This window comes from Perognathus longimembris, chromosome 10 (genome assembly GCF_023159225.1).
Source record: "Perognathus longimembris pacificus isolate PPM17 chromosome 10, ASM2315922v1, whole genome shotgun sequence".
Classification (NCBI taxonomy): domain Eukaryota; kingdom Metazoa; phylum Chordata; class Mammalia; order Rodentia; family Heteromyidae; genus Perognathus; species Perognathus longimembris.
In genome coordinates this window covers 57,910,909-57,938,595 of record NC_063170.1, presented here as the reverse complement: position 1 = coordinate 57,938,595, position 27,687 = coordinate 57,910,909, and the positions used below count along the sequence as shown (strand labels likewise).

At 39.5% G+C, this 27,687-nt stretch overlaps 1 protein-coding gene and 1 long non-coding RNA gene across 11 annotated transcripts in view; one reads left to right on the top strand and one right to left on the bottom strand.

The window, feature by feature from the left end:
- Mitf (melanocyte inducing transcription factor) overlaps positions 1-27,687 on the bottom strand; it is a 210,400-nt gene that overhangs the window by 36,784 nt on the left and 145,929 nt on the right. The window lies entirely within an intron of this gene.
- On the top strand, positions 972-27,687 carry LOC125358745. Its single transcript, XR_007212379.1, has 3 exons — positions 972-983; positions 19,977-19,982; positions 26,717-27,687. It is a non-coding gene; the product is annotated as an uncharacterized LOC125358745 (long non-coding RNA).

Here is a 27,687-nt window from a genome sequence, read left to right as displayed (position 1 = left end):
CTCAAGGCTAGCATGCTATCGCTTGAGCCACGGCTCTACTTCCAGCTTTTGGTACTTGGAAATAAGAGTCTCCGGGACTTTCCTGACCAAGCTGGTTTCAAACTGCAATCCTTGTATCTCAGCCTCCTAAGTAGCTAGGATCACAAGCATGGGCCACCAGCGCCTAGCCATGACCATTTCTTATACATTATGTTAGCTAGTAAGGGGAAGTGGGGGAAATCCAAAGGCTTTGAAACCTTTCTTCACTACTTTTCCTATCTGTCTGCCCGCTTTCTTTTCTACATTCAGGTTGTGAATTGACAGTGGAAGAATTGAAATGGGCAACTTTCTGATTGCCACCCTGTAGCGTCCTCACTTCCTTGGTGACAATGACAGGTTATTGCCCATCAGTTTTCTTCTAAAAAGATCTTGTCGCCCACACTGGTCAGTGTATGGTGGTCACTGTACATACCTCCATCTTGGCTCTCATAGAGCTCACTGAATAAGAAATGCAGCCATCTGAAGGCCATTTCTCCTCTACCCACTCTGTACTTGTTAGGCAAAATCTAATTAAAATTGAGTACAGAGTCCCACGAACCTTTTAGTGGATCATTTATTTTATTTTCTTGAACCAGGCAATGAAGGATTGATATTTCTTATTTCAAATGTAAGAAGAGACTTTGTTCTTTTTCTTATTTCAGTAAATTCAAGAAGTATTAAAGGGACTGTGATCCTGTCCGTTGGTTTTCTCTACCACATCACCATCACCACGCCATTCTTGTCCTGCTGCTTTTTAAGTGGTATTTTCTAAAGAAGGTCAGTATGCACTCATAAATCCCCAAGCAAATGCTAAGACAGAGAAAGCTCATTTTCTTAAGTGACTTGGGTAAAGGCTTATATAGGGTCATGGCTGATAAGTATCATTTTTTTTTTCCTATCTTATAATTATGTTACCACAGAAGAAAACACAAGCCCAGGACATATATTCTAGGACATCCAGTCTTGTTTTCTGTACAATCTGTTCAAAGGTATCTCAGACAAAAAAAAAAACAAAATCAAGGGTAATAAGAAGAGTTGTGACCTAAAAGGAGGAGAATAAAAACCACATATAATAAAGAGTACTTAAATAAAGGGAAATTATATATAAATGGTTGCAGTTTCTGGGTCTTCCAACTGTAACATCTGTCCTTGAGTCCAACCTAAGCTCTCGGCCTGTTTTTGTCTGACCTACAAGCTAAGAATAAGTTGTATCTTTTTATAATGGGGAAAATGGAAACAAAGAATGCTATTTCATGAAACATGAAACTGATACGCCATTCAAATTTCAATGTTGATAAAGTTTTATTGGACACATCCATGTTGATTAGCTTGAATCTTGCTCATGGCTGGCCTCCTGCCGCCTCAGCAAACTGAACAGTAGTTTTGTGGTTTTTTTTAAAGGACATGGATACAATTCCTCAGAGTTCACATGGAAAGCCTAAAATATCTGCTCTCATTTTATAGAAAATGCTGACCCCCTACTCCCAAAGAAAGTTTTATGAACTAAAATTGAAATCTCTTATAAAATATAGGTTTTTTTTTAAGTTTGTAGTAAAGAATGGGATAGTTTTTATAAAGAGGAAACTGGGAGTTGTTTTTTTCCTAATATTGCCTTCAACGGACCAGCATCCATGTAAGAAGACAGATATGCCTAATTATCCCAATTTTAAAGATAAAGAAACAAACTCTGGGAAGAAAATAAGGAGATTATCTAGCCAGGGTAAGAAACCTCCATTAGGTTTTTATTATTCTGGCTATAGGGGCAAGCTACAGAGACATACTTCTCTGGTGACCTATTTGATCTCATATTTTAAGTGAGGAAAGAGGGAATGATAAATTGGGGTAGCTCCAGATATACACTCATAAGCACACATGCACAAATAAACATGTATAAATTTGCAAGTTTAGTGATAGGTATGCATTCTTTTATATTCCTTCCTGTCTTAGTACTTTGAGGACTTCTAAAATCAGAAAAATGACCTACAAATGGGTAGAAAAGAAAGAACATATTTCCTGTTCTCAAATTTTGATGTGCTATTAGGAAAAAAAAAACCAGCCCTGTGACAAATTCCTAGCATGCCTTTTACCTTAGCTAATGAATGGCATAAAAAATGTTTCTTATAAACTGTAAGATAGGCATGGGGTTTTAGTACAAATGATATTTAGGGACCTAGAGGGGGAGTTTTTAACCCCTCAACCTGAACCAAAGATTATAAGAATAGAAACAATATCACATTTTATCTGAGTCTGATAGATGTAGGAAAGATTTGGGAATGATAGCTGCCAGCCTCAGATTATATTTATAATCTTAATATAAAACTTCCACGGTCAAAATCCAATTCATATGAGGAGAGGAGAAACAAGATCCAATAAACTTAGTCCTGCCTCCAGCTAACCTGGACTCTGAGGGTCCTATCAATCATTACTTATGAGTATGTCACATTGATAGCTAGATTTTTTAAATCTAAAAGGCAGAATCATCATCCCTCCATTCAAAATTATCTGCCGAGTACCATATGTACTTTATATTCACTCTTAGGACATTGAAAATACAGTGAAGAGAGAAGTAGCCGGGATAACCACCTAAAACATTCTGGAAAATTCTCTGCACACTTTTGTATTGTTTTTCAATTGTGTAATAACTTCTGATTAAACTCAGGAAAAACTCAAAGAGTTCTGACAGTTTTACCTTCTTATTTTAAGTTGCTGCTAGCAAAAGAATATACCCAAATCATCCTCTTGCTATGCACAAAGAATTAAACACAAGATTGGATGCAGATCTCTGTGTGCATGCACATCACTCCAGGACTTTGTAAACTGAAGAGTGTGGTAACATAGGTCTGGGAGGAGCCCTGGATTCCGCATGCCTTTGTGTCCAGTGGATGCTGACCCAGCTGGTCCAGGGAACACACCAGCCCTGACCAGGTTGACCACTGTCCTCACCTGGACTGCTGTTTCCATTAGAAAAGACTTACATGCCCATCATTTATTCAACAAATACTGCAAGGCAACTAAGCAAGTCTTCACCGTGGGTTCAGGGAGGGGCCTTGCAGAGAAGGTGCCATTTAATCACAGATCTGATGTTGGTGAGGGGAGCCCGGCCACTGGAAGGCTGAGCATCCCAGCAAAAGGCAGAGACTCACAGGGATTTGTTACAGGAAGAGCAAGTAGGCTCTTAGCCCATGTTCCCTACTTCACACTTGGTGTACCACACTCACCAAGACTTCCTCTTGCCTCCGCTATCATTTCTTCTGTTTCTTTGGCTAGTTGTTCGCTCTTCTCACCCTCTTAGAATGCCTCAAGGCTCAGAGCTCTATTTTATTTTATCTTTCTCTATTCATAGCCCTGTTTCGGGGGCCAGTCTTGTGGATTTAACTGCCCCCCTATATCTGAGATTTCTCTTAACTCCAGACAGCCACTTGTTTTTTGTGCAACCATAGCAACTGAAGGTCTATAGAAATCTCACACTGAGCATATTCAGCATCCCCTTCAAGTCGTCTCCTCCAAGACAACTCCATCTTAAGAGTGGGCAACCCCAGTTTTCTGTTAAGTTAAAACATGAAATTCTTATATCTTCTAGGTTGAAACAACCTTCAGCCATGAGCTGGTGGCTCACACTTGTAATCCTAGTTACTTAGGAGGCTAGATACAGAGGATAGCAGTTTGCAGCCAGACCAAGCAGAAAAGTCTACGAAATGCAATTTGCAAGATAATCAGCAATACTGGGATGAAGGCATGGTAGAATACTATCTGCTCATATCCTACATCTAGTCTATTAACACATATTGGGTCTATCTTCAGAATATTGAGAGAGCTTGACTGATTTTCACAATACTCTTACCACCTGATCTTCACCATCATTACCGCTCATTTAGATGACTGAAAGTCTCTTAGGCCTTCTACCTGCTTCAGTGTTTGTTCACCTATAGTCTATATGCAGTACAAAGACTCAGAGAGATCCTTGACACATACATCTCACTGTTGCAGTGCTCTACAAAACCAAACTAAACCCTAACTTATAATAGTTCCCTACTTATCTCTCAGGAAAAAGCAATGACAAAGTACTTACAGAGTATTTACAAAGTCCTTATTCAGGAGCTTGTTACAAATGCACATTTTGGGACTCCCCACAATAGATAATGAATCAGAATCTCTGGGAGTATGACCCGGACATCTACATTCATGTGTTACTTCCTCATGTAGATTCAAAAGCACGTCAAAGTTTGAGAACCTTCAGCCCATTATGCTTACTTCTTTTCCCCACCCCAGCTTGATCAAGAATCTTGATCTTAGCTTCCATAACTATACTAAGGATCTACTCAAAATCCCAAATACCCTCAGCCAGCACTCCTCATCCCTCTGTGGTGCATCTAGAACTTGGCCTGCACAAAACAGGCATGCAGCAAATCTTCAAAGAATCAAAGAACAAATAGGGCCACTGTGGCTAAAGTGCATATAGACTGTGAAACACAAACTAAGGACAAAAGACCAGATTGCTTAAGTTCCCAAAGGGGTTGTTGGCTAGGACTCTGGAAACCCATGGAAATGCACAGAGACAATGGAGGTGCTACAGTCCCTCACTCATTCTCAGTAGTTCAGAAAGCTCTGGAAGAGCTAAGTGTATGGGATGAGTGACTGGTTCAGAGCATGCCACACTACTGCAGAAGAGAAGGCTGCCTTTTCTACTGGGGGCTACCACAATACAGCAAGTCCTTATAGCCTTCAACTAGGAGGCCATTAGGGCCCTTTGAGTGTAAGACATTACCATGAAAACTGTCCAAGAAGAGAACCACCATGTACACATACATACAATAGATTACTATATGTCCCTATTTTATGAAGCTTTGAAAAGTAGGAGAATTCTTAAGTGAGAACACATAGTAAATTAAAACACTATATATACTGCTATACCAAACTGGTTTTAACTATTACTTGCTAAAATAAATGCAAAGGCAAAAAAAAACCCCAAATAAACAAAAAACCAAGGCCCAAACTCCCAACTTAATAATAAGCCACTCAGTAGAACTTTAAAGATAAAATGTTGTAATATTTTATTTCTCCCTTTCTATATTTTTGTTAAAGTACTGTAAATCTTACCCCTACCTCTTCCCCCCAAAAGACTACATATCTGGGTAAGTAAAATATATTCTGGCAGAATCTCTCTTTTGAAACATTTATAATATAAACAAACACAGGAAGTCTATATACAACAGCAACATTTGCCTCGCTTCGCGTTTTCTTGAAATATTTGGTAAGATTAAGACGACCCTGTTATTTCTGCAACTTTGAGTCTAACATTCAATCACAGTCTATGTTTGCATAATATTTGACACATTTTTCTGATTTTGAAAAGGGCTGTGATTACGTGGTCCAGCAGGGCCATTATAATGGCCCATTGTAAGGACCAGCCAAATTCCCCTCCTCATCGTTGTTGTCAGCGCGCCATCCCACGTGTTAGAACTTTTCCATGTGCCCCAGTTTAGCACTGTCTCAGAATGGCAGACTTCTTCTTGTCTTAGCATTTTCCCCCAAAATGCACCCATTGTTCCCAGTGTATCGGGTATTAGAGCTGATTATAGCACAGCTCCTTTTCATAAGGAAGGAGCCGGCACTCTTAAGAAACTGGCAGTGGTTAAGTTTGTCAGAGAGGAAAACATTGCCTTGGGCCTAAGTAAAAGGTCACCCAGCAAGCCCCCCATCAGACACAGAGCTGAATGCTGCTGGATTGAAGGTCAAGTCCACATGAGCTAAAAACTGGCCAAAAGCAGCTGCCTCATAATAAATAATACAAAGACTTCAGGGTCTGTATCATGAGACCAAGGGGTCTTCCTGCTTCTGAGGAACAGCAGTCTTGGGTAGTTCCTAAGACCTGCTTTGTAGATTACATGGTGATGAAATTCTGCATTGGAACTGACTCCATCAATAACAGCAGAATCTCAAGCACACTTCCTGGCTGTGCGGGTGTTACACTGCATGGTCACACACAAGTACCACAACCAACCATTTTAATGATTCATCCATTCAACCATCCTTATTGAGCACTGCTCTCTGTGCTGAGCAAGTAAGGCAAAGACCCTGGCCCCATGGAAAACATATTTACATTGAGAGAAGCAAGGAAAGGCACAAAGCAATTAAAGCAAACAAAAAAAAACCCTAAGAATCTCATATTGTGTCAAGTGCAATGCAGAAAATAAAACACAGTAAGCTTCTGAGAATGCCCCTAGACATGACTTTCGGACCAGGCCACTGTGTTGAGATGAAGCTGCTTTAGTGAAGCCCAGAAGAGCTTGGAGCCTGAGGTGGAAAAAAAGCTTGGCATTGCAGAAGAAAAAGAATGAGATAGTTAACAACAAAGTTGGCATGGCTGAGGTAGGCACCGAGGCAATGTATATCCTAAGAGAGCTAGTCAGGCTTGGATGATGTGCAGCTGTGTAGGCCTTTAGTAGGAGTTTTGAGTATTCTTCTCTGATAAGTATAAAGGATCTGGAAGGCTGAGAAACAGAAAAGTGGCATGATCTGATGAGCATTTTTAAAATATCACACAGGGGTTGGGATTGGTACAGGAGGGTCCTGTAGACAAACAGAAAAGAGATCATGGTGCATTGTCCAAAAATGTTGAGATACAGTTGGCTATAAAATGTATGTTCCTAGACCTTGTGTCTGGCTTCTTGGATTGTATCAGATCTAATGTGAAAACAGTATATGCATTAAAAGACTCTCATACAATTATTCAAACTATCTCAAATGTCATGAAGACCTTACTACAAATAATACACCCAGCTGTAAAATATCCAATAGTAAGCTGTTTGGAACATATAAGCTAGGAGTTATGCACTATCGATTGAAAGTACAGTGCAGATAGGCTGTTTACTATATGGCTAAATGTCTAGCTGGAATTGCAGATAGATCTGCATTCAAATCCTGAGCAAGTTGCTTATAGGAGAGAGACATGTGCTTTCTATTTGTAAAATGAAATTACAAAATTTCTGTTTGCAATAGTTGTTGCAGTCAGTAAGTTTCAGAGATGCAGCATGACAGGTACTTGGCACACAGAAAATGCTCAACGAGGAAATAATGTTGCCTATTACTATTAGTCCTAGAAGCTTTGCTTTCACAACCAAGTAGATCAGTTTTGAGCATCTTTGACTCCACCTTGTAGGAAAGAAGAATATATGAGGGAGGTAGGGCTACATTCTGCCTCTTGAAACCATCTTTTGCTCTTCTTAGCTAGCTCAATTATCACAGAGAGATGAGAGGGCAAGAGAAACAAGAATCCTAGGGAAGATACCTGCAAGTAGGAACTTTACAAACAAGGCTAAGAACTCTCTTCTGGAAGGTAGCTATGTCACTGAAGCTTGAGCTGGGCTCCAGGGAGCAGAGAACTCCTGAAAATAGTATGCAAATTTTTGCCTGTATTTTTTTTCTTGAAGAAGCCTAATAGACCAAGACACTGGACACATGTCTAGGCCTTGCATGTGAGAGGGAGGAATGTGCAAAACAAGTCAGGAGTGAACAATGGGTGAAATAATGATGATTACAAATAAGGCCCCATATAACTTTCTCAGTGCTGCTGTGTACACATTGACACAGAGCCCATTTGTCTAGTTACATTTTCTTTTTATGTGTGTGCTGGTCCTGGGGCTTGACTCAGGGCATGGAAACTACCCCTGACCTTTGTGCTCAAGACTAGTACTATACCACTCGAGCCACAGCTCCACTTCTTGTTTTCTTTTTCACAACTGGAGTCTTATGGACTTTCTTGCCTGGGCTGGCTTCAAACCAAGATCCTTAGATTTCAGCCTCCTGACTTGCTAGGATTACAGGCATGAGCCATTGGGGCCTGGCTCTTTTTATTCATTTTCTATCTTCTTTTCCATAAAAGTAAAAGTCTTATGGTAGCATATATACTTCTAAGCACAGTCAATCTGTTATCCTGTTACAGCAATAAAATGTCTGCATTATGCTTGCAGTAGTGCATCTTAGCCTGGAATGTTCTCTAAGAAGCTGATTCCATGTTCCTTCAACTGATCATGGATTTGGCGAGATGCCTGTGGTCAGCCTGAGCACCAGTCATGGAAACCAGCTCGATAACAAGTGAAGTAAGTTGTATTTGCCCGGAGTACCAGACTCAACAATTGGGGAAGGGTATCTCAGATCCACAGGAAATTTTAAAACATGTCCAGAAGATACAAAAATCCATACTGACCCTTTCGGCTCAAGTTAGAGGTCAAAGTCAGGACTACCTCTTTCAGACTAAAAGGCAGCTGCAACAGATCTACATTGATGTCATATGACTACTATAAAAACCTGAAATTTAAACATTTTTGGGTTACTAGGGAGTGTTTTATTTTTCATAATTATAAGAAAAAAATCATCTGTAAGAAAAAAAAGATTAATCACCTTCAACAAACAGTCAGAAAGATTAAGGTATACATATAAAGGAAGGATGTAGCTGTAAGACTAATGTACATGGCTGAGATTGTCCCATGTTGTGTGTGTGTGTGTGTGTGTGTGTGTGTGTGTGTGTGTGTGCATGTGACAAAATAATGAAATAATGAAGGGTACAAAGAAAAAAAAAGACTGAATGCTTCTTTTGAGAACATAGGCCAAAACTGTGAAAACACTGTGAAAATGAGACTCTATCAAGGTTTTTCATATTTAGGAGGAAGAACTTAAAAGTGAAAAGGAAGTGGGCTGGGAATATGGCCTAGTGGCAAGAGTGCTTGCCTCCTACACATGAAGCTCTCCGGTCGATTCCCCAGCACCACATATATGGAAAACGGCCAGAAGGGGCGCTGTGGTTCAGGTGGCAGAGTGCTAGCCTTGAGGGGGAAAAGGCCAGGGACAGTGCTCAGGCCCTGAGTCCAAGGCCCAGGACTGGCCAAAAAAAAAAAAAAGTGAAAAGGAAGCAAGTACTGAGTACTTAGTAAGTGCCCGGTAGTTTTTCTAAGTTTCTAATGGATTTATTCATTTTCTTTTACAACCCGTGAGAGTAGGTAGGGATGAACATTATCCTCATTTCCAAGGTGAGAAAATTGAGGTTCACTAGTTGCTTTGCCAAATTCTGTCATGTTGTAACTTATCTACAGAATTCATATTTGCAACATGTTTTTGGCTTTGAAACAACACAGGGAGCCTTTGTAACAGTTATTTGTTTTGAGTACCTGTCTTCATTCTTCATTATAAATAAGCTTCTCTTTTCAATGAGTTTGTCACCTGGGTGGGCACTGACTGTTCAATCAGAGCTTTATACAATTCCCAAGTGAAGCAGACTGCCACCCAAACCAGCAGGGCATCAACCAAGACAGGGAAATTTTAAATGATCATTTGTTCCAGTGCAATTGCCTCTGGAGTGTGGGCAATTTGAGGGATGATGATTTTCTTTCTCTTCTTTCTTCATGAGGGAGATGGAGGAGTGGGTCTTAGAAGGCAAGCAGCATCTTTCAGACTCAATAGGAATTTTTGTTAACTAAAACCATGTAACCATCATGAGATCTGTAAAGAAAAGGTTAAAATATTGTATGATATAGTAATGTCTTTTATAAGAAAGAAAATAATAGGCCACTGTCTCTCTAAAATGCCAGTTTCCAAATATTTCACTGTAAGCCACTGTCAAAGAAATTTAGGAAGAAGTGTCCAGATTACCAGATTAAATGGAGATCCTACTTTCAAATCACAAATCACACACACACACACACACACACACACACACACACACACACAAAACAAACAACAACAACCCTCTACCACACTACGTGGTAAAGTGCTTGCCTAGTGTGTGTAACACCCTAGATTCAATCTCCAGAATCTCAAAAAAATAAAAATAAAGCAACAGTTTAGTAACTGTTCCTGAAATTGTGTCTATGTGTAATAGATACAGCAATCTCTACATGAAAAGAAATAAATATCTCATTTCTGTCCTCAAGGAACTCACAATTGGAAGGCTGGCTGAAGAAAATCTATGTCACAGTTTACATTTGAGGTGTTCTCAAACTTTTAAGCCAATAACTCTCAGGGACTGCCTTACCAGGGAATATTTGCAATGGCTGGGGACACTGTAGGTTGTCACATCTGGGCGTGAGATGGAGAAGGTGTTAATGGAATCTACTGGATAGAGACCAGGTTTGATGTTGAACACCCCAAAGTATAGAAGATAGCTCTTGACCACAGAGATTTCTCTGGGTTCACAATAGTGTCACTGGGCAGAAATCCAACCTACAAGATACTAGGCCAAGACCCACACTCTACTTCTCTTACTGGTAGAGTTCAGAAAAGACACAAAACCTAATCAAATACAGGGGTGACCAGAACCTCCTAAACTATCTATGTGCTTTCATGTCATATCTGAGCTTCATAGCCAAAAGTTATTTCGTATCTTCTTTGCCATCCAAAGTCTTCTCTTTGTAATAATTGGCAAAAGGGAAAAATATCATCAGTGGAAGAAGCCTAATCAAAACTCAGGACTTCCTACTAGCATGTGTTGTGGGTGTAACAGAATAGGAAATACTAGGCTGAGAAATGCAGTATTATGTCCTAAGACTATACAGAATGGATGCAAACAATTCTAATCTCTGTCTTCCTGGATATCATTTAATAGTGTGTCACATATATCTGAGTGTATGGCTAGAAAGTCCCTTCTTTCTGAAAATAGTAAATAAGGGAGCATTGCTGTATGTGAAAAAAAAAAACAAAAAAACCCTGTAGTTCACTAATTCTTTCTTTTTTTCTTTGTGCCAATATTAGGGCTTAAACTCAGGGCCTGAGATCTGTCTCTTTGATTTTTGTCTGTTCAAAGCTGGCGCTCTACCTACCACTTGAACCATTTGGCTTTTTGGTGGTTGCTTTTCCTTCCCACTGGCTTTGAACCTCTACCTTTAGATTTCAGCTTCCTGAGTAGCTAGCATTACAGGCCTGGCCTACTACACCTAGCTATGTTCATTAATTAATTCTTAGTCTGTCACAATTAGTATACACAATTAGTTGCATAGGAATCATCTGTAGAAGCTAGGAATAAGGTCTAGTGGCAAGAGTGCTTGCCTCATATATATGAATCCTTGGGTTCGAGTCCTCAGCACGACCTATACAGAAAAACGACCAGAAGTGGTGCTGTGGCTCAAGTGGCCGAGTGCTAGCCTTGAGCAAAAAGAAGCCAGGGACAGTGCTCAGGCCCTGAGTTCAAGCCCCAGGACTGGCAAAAAAAGAAAAGAAAGAAATCATCTGTATTCCCCCAAACTATCAGGAATTAAACTATTCATTTTCTGGTTTTGGTAGTTAATTGGAATTAAGAGTCTCACAAACTTTTCTGCCCATGCTAGCTTCAAATGGCAGTCCTCGGATCTTAGTCTCCTGAGTAGCAAGGATTACAGGCATGTTTACCCACCAGCACCCAGCCTCCTTGAATATTTTTATAAGTTTAATTCACTCAAAAAATTAAAGCTAAAATGGTAGAAATAGTATTAAACTGAGCAATACAATTTCCACAAGGTTCTGCCTCAAATGATGCTAGTCAAGTAACTACAGCTGTAACCCTAAATGGACTCATAGTTATAGCAAAACAGTAAATGGTCTCAACTGTCAAACAGCTTTCTTGTAATGCAAGGTGGAGATGAAGAAGCATTTCCTTCTCTCTTGGTACTGAAAGGTCAAATGAAAATGAGATAGGCTTTTGCCACTAAATATGCTTAGAAAGTGAACTTTTGAGATAAAAGGTTTCTTGAAATAATACAAATGATTAAGGAAAAGCACTCAGTAAAGGGCTAAATTATGCAATGTAAGGTAACCGTGTTCCCTAATAAAGAATATGATTATTTACATCACATGGTAGGAAAATCAGCTATAACAACTTTCACATACAGTTCAAAGAAAATGAAGTTGGTGAAGAAAAATATCTTCTTTTGAGTACCTCTTAGCAGTAAGGCAGCGCTTCCAGGCCTTTATATACTTCCATTTTACCCCACACTCATAATGAATATTAAGTGTGATCTCTGGTTTCATTGTAAAGATGAGGAAACCAGAGCAGAGCATTAAATAAGCATCCTGATGCCCTCTGTGTGTCCTCATCAGCTGGAGCCTTAAACATGGGTTTGCTGGGCTCCAAAGCAACCAAACTATACATGTATCAGTTTTGCCCTGCAGATGTGATCAATGCTGTTTGTTCTGTCAGTGATAGGAAGACGTTCACTTACAAATCCTCAAAATTATCATCACCAAGTTTGTCATCACACAATTGTCACCACTCCACAGTGTCTCCCAGAAGACAAAATGTGGCAAAAGAAAAATGACAAGATTTTTCTGTGTAAAAACATAAAACATAAGGATGGGGAAATGTTAAGAGCTTAAACATGAGTTAAAAAAGATGGGGAAATAAAAGCACCATAAATCCTCTCATAGTGGGAATTAAATTCTGACAACATTATGGTTTTAATCTTCCCATTGATCAAAGTGGAATTTTAATGTGGTCTCCAGGCAATGCTAGCATGAAAGGAGCAGAAGTTGTCCTGTTCAAACAAACCACGGCTTCCTTTTCCTGAAGGAGATTTTACACACATCCCTAAAGAGAAAACAATCTGCCCGTGGAAATGCTACAAGATTACGCTGCTGCAATTTTTTGAGAGAATAGCTGGAATTTGGGTTCTTTTAAATGGCATTGTCTTATTCCTCACTCACCCAAAGGTTGCAAGATCCCACTTCCAGGGAACTCTGGGAGCTATAAATAGCCCCTTGCGAGGTACCAAGTGCATGGAAATGGACTCGGTGATGAGGAGAACAGAAGAAATGTAATACAAGGAGACAATGCTGCAAAGTTCTGTGCTTCCCCTTCCCCTTTCCAGCTGTGCCACAGCCCTTAATGCCCTTCTACATAGTGCTATGAAGGCAACCACCAAAGAGTAGATTTGCAACTGAGCTGACCTTAACTGCCAGGGGCAGCAAAAACAAAGGAGGAAACAAAATGCATCAAGTCAAATATCCCCATCTTTCATGCATGTCAGGGATGGTAAATAGCACCAAAGGAATGTCTTCAAACTAGGCCTGCTAAACCAAATATCAATAATTATTTATTCACAACAAATGATACTTTTCTGACCATTATTCCCAGAAATGGTCTACTTATAGTTTTTCAAATACATCCATACACATCAATCTCCAGAATACAGTATCAAGGGAAATCTTCAATAACAAGCCAAGTCCTTCTTGTTTTTGTACCCTATTATTCAGTACTGTGCCCGACATGCACTGGCCAGTAACAGATGAGGATTCCAGACTCGTGCAGGGGAGAGCAAGACTCTTAACAATCAAAATGGCAGACTGACAAGGAGCTAGCTGATAAAGCATGGCATCTTCGTAGGAAGACAATGTCATTTGATTCTAAGAGAATACATGCTCATGGAATTACCTAGTCTAGACATAGGATATTTATCATTTGGTCCTGTATTTGGTTTACTAATACCAGAGTAAAAAGCAATGTTGCTACTGGGAGGCTAGGATGGGAGGATCTTTGTTTGAGGCTAGACTGAGCAGAAACGTTTTCAAGATCCTTCCTCAACCCATAGCTTGGCATAGTAACAGGCAGTCTGTCATCCCAAACTACATTGGATGCCAAGATAGGGTGGACTGTGATAGCAGGTTGGCCTGGACAGCAAAGTCTGTGAAACTCCCTCATCAAGAAGGGAAGCTGAATGTGGTGGTGCCACCCTGTGACCCCAGCAAGGCGTGGAAGGCTAAAGTAGGCAGGTCCTGGCTTGGGTGCGCCCTGGGCAGGAGGCAAGGCTCTGCAGTACTACACCAAAAAACAAGAAAACCATGCTGAGTAAATATTTATGCAACAAACAGCTTGGCTGCAAGTTTTTAAGCAGACCCAAACTTCTTCAATTATAAATCTACAAAGATCTCACATCAGAAGGAGTGTAAAATATCAAACCTAAAAAAAAAAAAAAAAAAAAAAGGAATTGCCCAAAGCAAAATGTTTGTCAGCTTCTTAAAGTATGGAGTGAACATGTGACTCACAATGCACCAATCAGAGGCACTGGCACTGAACTCAGGTGCTACCCAACTCCAAGCCCAGTCCCCTTAACCTGCTAGCAAATCTGCAAGAACCCAATATTCTGCCTTAAATTTATTTTGTGTTAATTTTAATACAGAGTTCCTTACTATTGCTACCTTGAAAATTCTGATGGAGGATTATGATTTGACTAATTTTGTAAATACATATAGCATTATGCTGTAAAAAATTATTATATTAGGTTTTACATATTTAAAAGTTTGGATATATGTGTTTATACAGACATAAAAGGACACTATCCTTAATTTACATGTATTGGAATTTCCTTATGATAGCCACAAACTACATGACATGCTTTTATCATATTAACTATGACTTTTACAAGGCATGTACTCTTGCCACTAGGCTATATTCCCAGCTAATTATGACTTTTAAAGGATTCTAGTAGACACTCTACTTTAGAAAAGAAGCTTTTCAATATGAAAAAAAATCTCAAATGAAGTCTCCTAAATTTCTTCCCAGTGGAAGTGAATGAAATGACATTCTAATGTTTCTCTCCAGCCTGTATCTTAAATGTGCATTGTGGAATTGGGAAATATCTCTACTTAACTTTGGAGAAAAGTGTGGCTGCTCATGTTTAGCGCCTCTGTTGTATCTGTGTACTGCACAATGACTAACCTACAGAACACAAGTTATTTGTATTCTGTTTGTTTGTTTGTTTGTTTTTGTCAGTCCTGGGCCTTGGACTCAGGGCCTGAGCACTGTCCCTGGCTTCTTTTTGCTCAAGGATAGCACTCTGCCACTTGAGCCACAGCGCCACTTCTGGCCATTTTCTGTATATGTGGTGCTGGGGAATCGAACCGAGGGCTTCATGTATAAGAGGCAAGCGCTCTTGCCACTAGGCCATATACCCAGCCCCCTGTTTGTTTGTTGTTTTTTTGTGGGGCTCATTAAAATCAAATGTGTACTTTGTACAGTGCATTGCTCAGAGCAGATGTTCCATACACACCTGCTTAAGAGCTGAACTTCTGGGGGGCTGGGAATATGGCCTAGTGGCAAGAGTGCTTGCCTCCCATACATGAAGTCCTGGGTTCAATCCCCCAGCACCACATATATAGAAAATGGCCAGAAGTGGTGCTGTGGCTCAAGTGGTAGAGTGCTAGCCTTGAGCAAAAAAAAAAAAAAAAGAAGAAGCCAGGGACAGTGCTCAGGCCCTGAGTCCAAGGCCCAGGATTGGCAAAAAAAAAAAAAAAAAAAAAAAAAAAAAAAAAAAGAGCTGAACTTCTAGGAATTACATTGCATTAGCCATTATTTTTACAGGATTAGACCCTCCCATTCATCTGGAATATAATCCTAGTGAATAACTGGCCTTCACTGCTAAAGAAGAAACCCAGACTAAGAGAGGTCTTTGGAAAAAGAAGAACTCAGGTTCAGGCTGCTGTTTCTTAATCTTTTCTAACAATGAGCAATAGACATAGAGCACTCACTGGCAGATCTAGCCAGCCCTAGCCATCATCTTTCTCCAGTACTTACTCATCTTCTACTACACAATGATGACATCAGCTCTATTCCCCAGCTGTCACTACAGCCATTCATAAGAGGACAAATATCCCTAAGCTACAGGAAGTAAAAACTTGTAAAAGACAGGAAATATACAATAGAGTCTCAAGTTCATTTGTTAGAGTTTTCATTGCACAGTACAGCTGAAATATCCTCTTCCTGGATCAGGAAATTTCTCCTCCTGATCCGGAAATAGGACTTTAGTAATTAACTGGCAAAAGTTAAATAAGATCTACACACTAACAGTATCCCATCAATGTTAATAACAAAACAGTGGTTGTGAGATATTAGTACAGGGATATGGGGAGATGATCTCTATACTATCTTTGAAGGTTGAAATAGTTTTAAAATGAGAAGGAATAATATATTGGTATTCGCAGGGAAATGGTCAGAACTTGAACAAATAATGTTGAGCGAGACAAGCCTAGAATACAGAGAACAAGAGGCATGGTCTCCTTGATATATGACTGTTAGGGAAGAGGAGGGGACAGTAGAGACCAGGTCTGCAAAACAACAAACTTCTTTTCAAATGGTATTTCCACATGTTTGGGTAAGCGACTTTATATTATGTATCTAAAACAAAACAACTACTAAACATAAAAAGGTCTAGACTAGACCTATCAGTGGATCACAATAGCTCAACAGCTATGTACACATGATCATATAAGATGAGGATAAGCAAAAACAACTCAAGGACACTGGAGGATTCTATTGTTGATGTTACGTTTAAAGTTCTAGATGAATTTCCTTTGGTGTACCCTACATGGTTACTGTGTATGATTTTGGTACACTGGATATTGTATATATGCCTACCTGATCTAGGGAAGGGAAAGAAAAATGAGGGTCTAAGATATCACAAGAAATGTACTCACTGACTTATTATGTAACTGTACCCCCTTTGCACAACACCTGGTCAATAAAATTTAATTTAAAAAAAAATGAGAAGGAACATTTGACATTCCAGCTGATAAATGGCAATGGGTTGATAACAAGAAATCAATGGTGATACAATATCCAAAATTCTCTCCCCATGGCTCAGAAAGCATCAAATTAGAAAATAAGTAGTCCCAAGGAATTTCTTAAATAATAAAAATAAATATTACTATATTTTGTAAAAATAAATATCCTCTTCAGACATGTAAAACTATTTGTTGGAAACAAAAGTTTTCAATTCTAATATCAAGATTTTGATGAACATGAAACTCTCTCTGTATCTCCTATCCCACCCCCTGCCCCCTACACCCCCAACCCCTACCTTGAGATTGTCTCATAATGAGCCAGAAGAGAGTAATCACAGAAGAAATAGGGGAAGGCAATGAAAACAACTTCACCTGAGAGGACTATTTTGTTAATTCACATTTCAAAAAGGAAGAGAATTCCACTACTCATTTAACATTTAAAGTTCTCTAATGCATTGTGTCACAGTTAATAAAAAGTGCCGTATCAAATCTATACTGCATTTCCTAAAGCTGTTACAGCTTGCCATCACCCTGAATATAAGAAGGCTGAGTGAAAAACCACCAACCTGAATAATTCAAGGGCCTTTGTTTTATCATGCTATTAACACATTCGTCAGGGTGATGTAAAATCACTGGTTTAGTTTACACACCGACAACACCTGGCTGTCCCCTCTGTCCAGTGGACTGTGCTACTACTTATATGTAAAAAGAGGAAACTGCATCATCACACACAAGATGCAGTCAATCACTGCTCTCCGTGATGGAGCGTCTCAAGGGCTGAAGTCTGAGTCACCTTCATGCAAACTCAACTGTGGACCATCATCACTGGTCCATTACCTGCTGCTGCTTTGAAGTCTTAAAGAAACCTTCGATCACAAACATAAAGCAAATGAGATCTCTCCAGGAAGGACTGAGGTCCTAAAGAAACAGTGGTATAAAACAGAAAGCACGGCACAGGCTGTGCTTCCTTCATACTTCCTGACTGAACTGTCATTAAAAAAAAATCAGTGGGGGCTGGGGATATGGCCTAGTGGCAAGAATGCTTGCCTCGTATACATGAGGCCCTGGGTTCGATTCCCCAGCACCACATATACAGAAAATGGCCAGAAGTGGCGCTGTGGCTCAAGTGGCAGAGTGCTAGCCTTGAGCAAGAAGAAGCCAGGGACAGTGCTCAGGCCGAGTCCAAGCCCCAGGACTGGCCAAAAAAAAAAAAAAAAATCAGTGATCCTATTGAAGTTCATTAAACAGTGTGTTGTAAAAGCAGATTATTAAAAACTCCAAAAGTGAAGGCAAATGTCAATGTAAAGCCAAAAGTCTCCACCCTCTTTCAATTATATCTTCAGGGAGTAATCAATTTTAGAGCTTATATGCATTTTCTACCTTTAATTCCAGGCTAGTTAAAACTGAAGTAAATAAAAACATCACCACATTTATCAAGCCTGCACACTTAAAATAAGTATATAGTTACATGATACATATGTTCCTAAGCTTGCTTTAAAAAAATAACAAATCCATATAAACACACCCAGATCTATCTCTATACAAATGCAGAAATCAAGTCTATGTCTTTAAATCTAGTCTACAAGTCTAGTTTATCAATATAATTTTTTTAATTAGCACCAAGTATTTGGGAAAGGTCCTTATGTGTGCATATTGTGGCGTATCCTCTTTAGCTTCTTTAGTGATATGAAATTACTAGTGGGGCACACACACAAGGAGAGCTTCACTAAAAGTTGCCAAATGGTTCCCCACAGTGATTGATAACAATCCACACTCCTTCTAGTAAACTATGTTATTACCAGGCTCTCTAAAGTTAGCCAATCTATTTTAATAGCATAGAGTTTTTGCTATAAGTTGTAGTTTTCTAGCTAGAAATCAGGTTGAGCCTCTATGAACTGTGTATATTCTTTGCCTTGTCTCTCATTTAAATGTTTTCTTATTGATATTCAGGAGCTCTTTCTTCTAAGTATTTATTTCCTGCCTTGTAGTTATGTCAGCAATATTGTTTTCCTATTGATCAGTTATCTTTTAAGTTTGTGTTTCTGTTTAATACTATCTCTCACAAGAATAGTTTAAAACCCAACAGAATTTAGCAATTGGTGAGGGAAATAACCACATCTTATCACCATAAGCACCCAAGATATGGTTTAAGGACTCATTCCTATTTAACAAATTTTATCAAAGAAACAATGTCAAATTATAAGCAGAATTCACTAGATAAACTGATAGCAATCTTAAAATATATGTTAGCTAACTTCAGATCAGATTCTTAGTTTGATCTGTAACTTTGGCTCCTATGGAGAAAAACGAACCCTAAGTAGAATTACCAGCTAAAATTATGTGAAAACCACTGAACTACCTCCTGGACTTTGCTAGATTTTCTTCCAGAAAAACTGCACCAACTTAAATGATTACTAGCAATTAATACTTATTCATTGCCCAAGACTATAAAAGATTGAATCATAGTATGGAAAACAAATCACAAATAAATAGGTATCAATGTCATAACCATTTTTTTGTTTTTAATGTTATTATTAAGTAGTTGTACAAAGGAATCACAATTCCATATGCTTCTTGGTCAATGTCACCCCCTTCCTTTGCCCCTTCCTCCCCCATTTTCCCCTCCTGTCACTTTGTTTTGATATTACATCATACTGTTTACTGTTATGTTAATATGATTTTTCCAAAAAAAAAGATTTCATTACGTTTACTAAAATGTAATTACTTTAAAATAAAAACAGGAGTACTCATTAATAAAAGGAATGTGAGTTGATCAATGCAGTAGAGATATACAAATCAAAAGAGCTGACTTTTATTTTCAATTTCATCAGGCAGAGCAGGAAACAGAAGCTACTCTTCATTTTCAATTGCATTATGACAGGGAGAAGGCATCTTTGGGCCTACAGAGAGCCTACACAGATCCTTGGTAATATTTTCTTGCTGTTTAAAATGGTATAACATTTAGTCATAATCCCAGAATTACTGGATGACACAACCAGCCATGGTGAGACCATTTTTGTTATCTGGCCATCTTTTGCGCCCAGCCTGCACTGTATAACAAGACTGAAGGCAAAAGAAATGTGGCAAATACAAGACCTTCTTGCAAGGAAGGGGAAAGCCTCCGAGATTTGGTTTACCAGCTCTTGAAATAAAACCATTAAACAGAGAAAAATTAATCATGTCCCTCCGCCTTTCTGAATTTTTTTTTTAATGTTTACTGTTTTTAAGCCTGTCCTGAGTCAGCTGGGAAGAACTCCCTTTGGGCTCGGCAAAAACATGCTTTTCCTTGTATTCATACCAGATCTGCTTATTATCAAAAGCAAGGAGTGTGTTTGGGAGTTTTATTTCTCAGACATGTGAAGGGTTGGCGGAGAACCCAGTGGCCTAGGGAAAAAAAATCCCTTTTAGAACGAGAAACGATGGATGATTCGTCGGGAAAGCAGATGGTCTGCCCACACTTAACACTGCTCAAAACTGCCAAGGACAGACTGGCAGGATCTGCTGTTTGGAATCAAAGATGACCTGGAATACACGTTTTGGCGATATAATAGGACCCTTTAGAGTGTGATCTCAAAAGAATACCCTATTTATGGATTAATTTTGTCCATATTATTTCAAAGCTGTCCCTTGTGTGTGGCTCTCAAAAAATATCTGGATCAGGGGAAGATCTTTGTTTTCATTTTGTTATGGTATGCTCAACACCCATTCAATGAAGAAATGATTCATTCACATATTCAACTGCGTTGTTTGTTTGGATCTTTAAATATCACCGACCCTTTTCACCTAGTAGTTCAAAAGAGGTTATATACCAGAAAGTTTTGCATATAGTCTACAGAATGCCAATTTCTGTACTACACATCTGTCCCTAAGCATCTTTTACAATAGGCAAAAACACAGTCTTCCTAGGTGGATGCCGTGGTCCACTTTAGGGCATCGTCTGTCTTGTATCGAGCAGTCTAAAGGCATTTTCAAACTGCTAACTCACTACAACACTGAAGACCTTGTAAAATAAGACTCAGGAAAAGGTACTGAAGAATTGACCTCCACCCCACTATCCCAGGTGCATACAGATAAAACCCCAGGTATGTGCGGACGTGCTTGACCTGCACGCAGTTCTCCATTTTCCCAACAGTTACAGATCATCTGGATGTGAAAATAAGAAGTGTCCAGGGAGGTGGTGTGGGTGGATAGTAGGGGGGAGGTCAGTCCAGGCAAGGAGGAGAAATGTCAGAGAACTCTTAAGACCCAGTAGCTGAACTGGGTCTTAGAGGTTATGCAGGTTTATGACCAAGTAAGGATAAAATCAGGACAGGCCACAAAAAAGATATGGACCAAACTCATAGCATTTCTGCTTTTTTTTTTTTCATGCTAATCAGTACCTGGCTGGGATGGGCAAATATATAAAATCTAAAACTGATCACGTGTCAGTACTCTCAGTAATTGGTATAAATGATGGGGAAATTAAAAGAAGTAATATTTTGTCAGTTGTATATCTGTCATTTATATATTTGTCATTTGATACTTTTCATTTGTATTTTGTCTCATTAATTATTCTATCTCTCGTCCTTTGATTGGCACACGGTGTTAATTTGTTAAATAAATGACTGGATATAAATTCCAGACAATGCAAAAGGAGACAACAAATTCATGAATGATCATAAGTAGTAATGTTTCAATCTAAACATGGAAAATTGTTCTCAGATATTGGGTTCAAAATCTGCAGTAGTAATAACACAATAATGGCATCCACTAACATCTAGGTGCTTAGTTTTTACATGCATACACGTTATGTTATATATTCCTCTACCAACCTTATACAATTAGAGTTGCCTTTATGTGTATGAGAAAACAAGGAATTTTAACAGATTCATAATTGTGTTTTCAGGATCACATATCCAGTTCATGGGGGGAGCAGAACCAGAACCCAGACCTCCTAACTTCCAGTGTCTCAGACTCACATATTGCTAACATGTTTCCCATAGCCACGACATGAGCTCCATACTCATGACTGATGACAAAGGAGGGTCTCAGTTAGTTGGAAACTCAACAACACTCCTCCTAGAATACCACTGACTTTAAACAAGAACAACAACAAAGGCTAAATTAAGAAGGAAGTCACTAATGACAAGGTTGCTACCTGGCATAGGTAATGAAATTAGCTGTCCTGACAGAAGATGACCCTTGCTGCCTCCTCATCTAAGGTGTGTTGGGGGGGGGGGGTGGTGTGGGGTGGTGTGTGTGTGTGTGTGTGTGTGTGTGTGTGTGTGTGTGTTTGTGTGTTTAATGGTTGTTAACAGGAGCAGAAGCTCAAAACCTCTTAGATCACATCCATGACCTTATCCTCTCACTCATGTTGTAAGCCAGACTACTTCCACATTCTTGAGCTTAGCTATCTTTATTTTTTAAAGATCACCTGAGCATTCCAAATATTAGCTCATTCGGGAATCACTATTCTCAGCCACAAACTAGACTAACATTAGAAAGAAAAACAGGGGGCTGGGAGTATGGCCTAGTGGCAAGAGTGCTTGCCTCCTACACATGAAGCTCTCAGTTCGATTCCCCAGCACCACATATATGGAAAACGGCCAGAGGGGGCGCTGTGGCTCAAGTGGCAGAGTGCTAGCCTTGAGCAAAAAGAAGCCAGGGACAGTGCTCAAGCCCTGAGTTCAAGCCCCAGGACTGGCCAAAAAAAAAAAAAGAAAAAGAAAGAAAAACAGCTGGGCGCTGGTAGCCTAGACCTGTAATCCTAGCTACTCTGGAGGCTGAGATCTAAGGATCACGGTTGAAAGTGAACTGGGGCAGGAAAGTCCATGAGACTTATATCTCCAGTTAACCACCAGAAAACCAGAAGTGGGGCTATGGGTCAAAGTAGTAGAGTGCTAGTCTTGAGCAAAAAAGCTCAGGGACAGGGCCCAGGCCCTTAAAAAAGAGAAAGAAAAGCTGTTCTTATGATATGCATTGAATCTGCCATTTCTATGGTTTTGTAATAACTGGAACTAAAACCCATGAAAGGTGGTCAGTTTACAATGGAACTCTAACTCCCAAACTTGGAAAACTGTACCTATGGCTTACAATATCTATAAACAAAATTAGAAATAAGGAAATAAGATAGCAAATACCACTTTTAAATTCTTCTGCTTACTAAGGTATTTTTGTAGGAAAATTAGTACAATTATTCTTATTAAAATATACAATTAAATCCATTTGAGTTCCCTTTTGCATTTTACCTAAAAGATAAAAGTATACATTCAAGGGTCAGGGGCAACTTCAACCCAATTTTCTAAGTTTCTAACAACCAAGTGAAAGGCAAGTCAATAATGAAGCCAAAAACAAAGAATTGAATGTGTCAGCACACCAGGATTCCAGAGGTTTGGAATATAACTAAAGACTACACAGTAATTAAAAGTGGTATTTGTGTCTGAAGATCAAACCAGCACCATACAAGCTAAAAGGAAGAAGAAGAAGAAGAAAAAAAAAAAAGGAGCCTCAGGCTGATTTTCAAAGGGGTCTATTTTATACCAGAAGAACCTATGAGCTATATGTGAAGGAAAAGATCAATCATCCACACAAGCCACTGGACAGCTGGGTCACTCACATGGGAAAAACAAGCGGGTGGGGGGGGGGGGAGGGGAGGCATTAAACGACAAGTTCATCCAACAGACTTTTCAGTCTCTGGTATATCTCTATAAGTTCTAGGCCCAGGAGTAAACCAGACCAGGTTTATGTTCTTACAAACTTCAAACTGAGCCTTACATACTAGGAATATGTCGTTAGCTGTCCTTGCCTAATGAATTTATGTAAGTGAGCAAAATGAGACAGAATTAGAGAGGAAAGTTTCTTTATTAACTCATAAAAATGAAGAAAGAAAGGAGCATTCACATGCCGTAAATGTGTTTCTTACAGGTGAATACTCTGATTCCTATATGCAAGTGTCTATTTCATAGACAGGTAATTCTCAATGTTTGGATACCATCTAGAAGTTAGGTCTCCATTCCACTGCCAGAAGGACCCCCAGTCATAATTTGCTTCCCATTTCCAATGCAAATCAAACAGCTAGAGCAGGTCACACTACCACCAGCTCTTGCTAGCCACCCTGTATGACTGGGCAGAGATCCATCTCCCTCTAGGCTGCCACAGAGACAAGAGTTGAGGACCACTCCAAGTCTGGGACACTTCTATATTCACGGCTGACACATGAGGAGATAAATCAATCTGTCACCTGTACCACAATAGTACTTTAAAATAGGCTCATTATGCTTACTTCATATAATGTCTTAGAGGCTCCAAGTGCTATCTGAGTTTTCCCATGGATCTTATTCGATAGCTAAAAGTGTGTTAAATGCCTGCTTTGGGAATTGGCTATATTAATGAATTTCTTCATCTGGCTATAGCCAAGGCAAAAGTTCAGAGGTACTGAGAAAGCAAGACCAGCTGTTCTCACACATGTCATGGGCCATCAGAAGAAAGTGAATTAAACAGTAGCAAACTTCCCTGGGCTCAGAATCCATTCAATTCTACTTGTGCTCTGAAAAAGAGTTTTCAAGAAAATTAAACTGCAAGGGCTGGAGCGGGAAAGAGAATGAGCAGAAAGGCAGAGATGGGGTGGGCCCACTGAAAACTAGATCTGGAAATTGACAACTGTGCTCAAACCTATGAAATTTATCTAATTCTTGGCAAAATAAAACTAGTAAAAACTTACATAAAATTTTAGTGGTGACTGTGTTTGAATATGATCCTAATGTATTATATGTATGTATGAAAAGTCACAATAAAACATATAATTTTGTTGAATAAATACATATTGATAAAGTTCAGTAAAAAAAATACAATGTTCTAAACAAAGCCCAAGGTAACTGCATTATTACTAACATATTATTCTTATTTTGAAAAGAAGCACTGAATACAAGAATTTTTAACACAGGTTGTTTTACTAAAGGTATACCTGAGTATTGCTACATCTTATTTTCAATTTATTATCTGATTTTTGAGTTGGCACATACTTGTAACAGGAAGGTGTTTCAAATCACATTGGGTCACAGCACTGCAAATTGTTTAAACAGCTGTCCCTTTAACCAGCTAGACTGCAAGTTGCCCTGCTTAAAATCACAACCAAAACCCAGATTCATGGGCATAGAAAAAGCTGTGCTGTAACAACCTTCATCTAAAGAGCTCATAGGAGTTCACACATATCTCATTCCATCATCACAGGCTGGGATTTTTTTTCCTTTTTGTTTAATTTCGTTGTTGAAATTCAAAACTACTTTTCTGAGAGATCACTAAGTGTTGCTTTGGTGCTTAATATAATTTAAATCCATGTTACCCCTCTGGATATTATTTTTCTGGATAATTCCTGTAACTTTGGCAGGTAAAAAAGTCAGGAATTTCATAAAGGAGAGTATATAAGGCAGAAATTGTCCAATCTTTTACACTCCTCCCATTTGTCTCATTTTCCCTGAATGAACATTGCACCTCATCCTTTATTTGCCTTATGTGTTACTTCTGTTCTTGAAAAAAAAATCATCCAGTTAAATATTCCCAAGTGTTCAAGGTGTAACTTTCTCCTGCTCTGCTTCCTCCTTAATGAACAAGGGGTCTCTCTATTCTCCTTTACTCTCTTCTATTAGCTCCAAAAGAAGGTCACTGGTTTGCCAAGTGTCAGCCAGTGTCACCTCACGAGTCAATCAGGACGAGCACAGAGAACATGTGGGAGGTGTTTGGATAGCAGGACCAGTAAGCAGGAAAAGAAATTCAGGTAATTGTACATATTTATGCAAAACAAATTAATAAGGCCCTCTTGAAGCAGAGGGGCTGTAAGAAAACAGGGCAACATAAGCAAGGAGAGCAACCAGGAAGTATCACAATTTGTTAATTCCAAAGACAGAAAACTTATTACCAATGTAAAAATAACCTGTCTGCAACAGAGCTGGATGAGGTGAGTGTTAGCTGGGAGCAGAGGAGCTGGCCACCCACCCACTGTGACTGGAGTGTCACAGAGGCCACTGCTTCCGGTCTTCAGTCCCTACTGGTACCTGCCATCACCTCCTTGGAAAATCCATCACTTTTCCTGTTGGCATATATATATATAATATATATATATATATATATATATATATATATATATATATACTATCAAACTGAATTACAGAGAGGTTACAGTTTCATACATTAGGCATTGGATACATTTCTGGTACTGTTTGTTACCTCGGCTGGGCGCCAATGGCTCCCCCATGGAATCCAAGCTACTCAGGAGGCTGACATCTGAGTATCAAGGTTCAAAGCCAGCTTGGGGAAGAAAGTCTGTGAGACTATCTCCAATTAACCACCAGAAAACCGGAAGTAGAGCTGTGGCTCAAAGTGGTAGAGCTCTAGCCTTGAGCAGAAAATCTCAGGGATAGCATCCAGGCCCTGAATTCAAGCCCCAGCACCAACAAAAAGAAAGAAAAGACAGCGAAGAATTCTAGGAGGAATCCTGTATGCATCTGCACTTAGCAAGGCTTGCACAACTCATCACAATCTGAAAACAGAGCAGCAGCAGACCAGTATTAGAAGGGACTTTCACAGGACATGGTCCCTGCGACACTCACATGCTTTGCTGTGGTGACCCCAGACCGATTTCAGCACAGCCCCCACCAAGCAATAAGTTAAACTTAAAGCTGATGGCTCTGAAAATCATTCCTCTCAGAAGGTGCTTGTATTTTTTTTCCTTTCTGTTTGCAACTGGAGGTCCAGAAAGCCCTATCTTCTGAAGTAAGAATTTATACTGTGTCCAGAGTTCACAACACTCACTAGGAGAATGTTCTTCCAGGAGGATGTCCTTTTGTCAAGGCAAATGTAAGTTGTACCTGAGCCAGTGGTTTTTCTGAATGTTCTCCCTGAAGTAAGGAATTTTTTTTTCCTGCCAAGGGCTATTTGGATAAAATAACATTGTTCAAAAGTTATATAAAAGTATTGATACAGGCAGATGTCCCTCAGGAGTTGATGAGAAAACACGTGTCTGTCCCATCACATACCCAATCATGCCATAGGCCTTCTACAGCCCATGGTCTTATGTTCCCACTCCTGCAAGGTGCTCAACAAATGGGAAAACAGTGGGAGATGAGGAGCCCTGTGCAGGCTACCTTCTCATGCCAGTTCAGAAAGGTAAAGCAGGCCCATGCTCTTTCTACAATGAGCACACTAGGCTTACTCTTAGATTAAAGACAAGGAGAGCTGAGATGGTCTACAAGGCCCTAGATGCCCTGGGCCCTGCCTGCTTTTGAGCCTTGTCTTGTGCAATTCTCACCCTCACCCTGCAATTCAACCACTGATCTCTCCATACACTTCACTGAGTTAATCCCAGTGCTGCTTTCAATTCTAGAGGAGGTGAACTCTTCCCGCCCAAACTTTTTCCTCGTCTTTTGTCATATATTTCCACAGAACCTTCTTCCTTATCTTCATAACACTTACCAGGACCTTCATGGATCCATTCACCCCTTTGGCAGTGGTTGGAAGATGGCTGTAACACATACCTGTCAGCAGGTGTCCATTTCCTTACATAACAGCAGCTCAGGGGAGCAATGAGGCTGTGGTGTGGTTTTGCTCACCATAAGATTTCAAAGGTACAGATGCTCCATATGATTTTGGAATAAGCAAATAAATAGATGTTCATTTCTATTTCTTCTCTCCTAATTATCCAATACATTTTTTGGCTCTGATCTCTCTCAAACCTGTTCTTTCAATGGACCACCCAAAGCACCAATTCTGGGGACACTTTTTAATCCTTCACTTCCTGGACACTGATCAGTTCTTCTTTGACCTCAAAACTCTTCTTTTATCATGTCAGGTTCTCTAAGCTTTACATTTAGTCTTTTGCATCTCCTGATAGGTTGTTTTGTTGTTGTTGTTATTGTTGTACTTCCTGGGCTCTACTGGGAAGTTCCATCAACACCGTTCTCTTCTCTAACAAAATTACCTCTGGTAATCTCCCACTCTCCCCAGACTACATTTACTCTACCCCTGCATTCCAAACTTGCAGCTCAGGATCAGTGTTAGCTTCAGAAGCCAGTGGATTTCCCATCCTGGTTACAAAATCCATCCCCTATCTTTCCAGCTTCACTTATTACACTTCCCATTTCAGTGTTACCTCTGGTAATAACACCCTTCCTTTTGTTT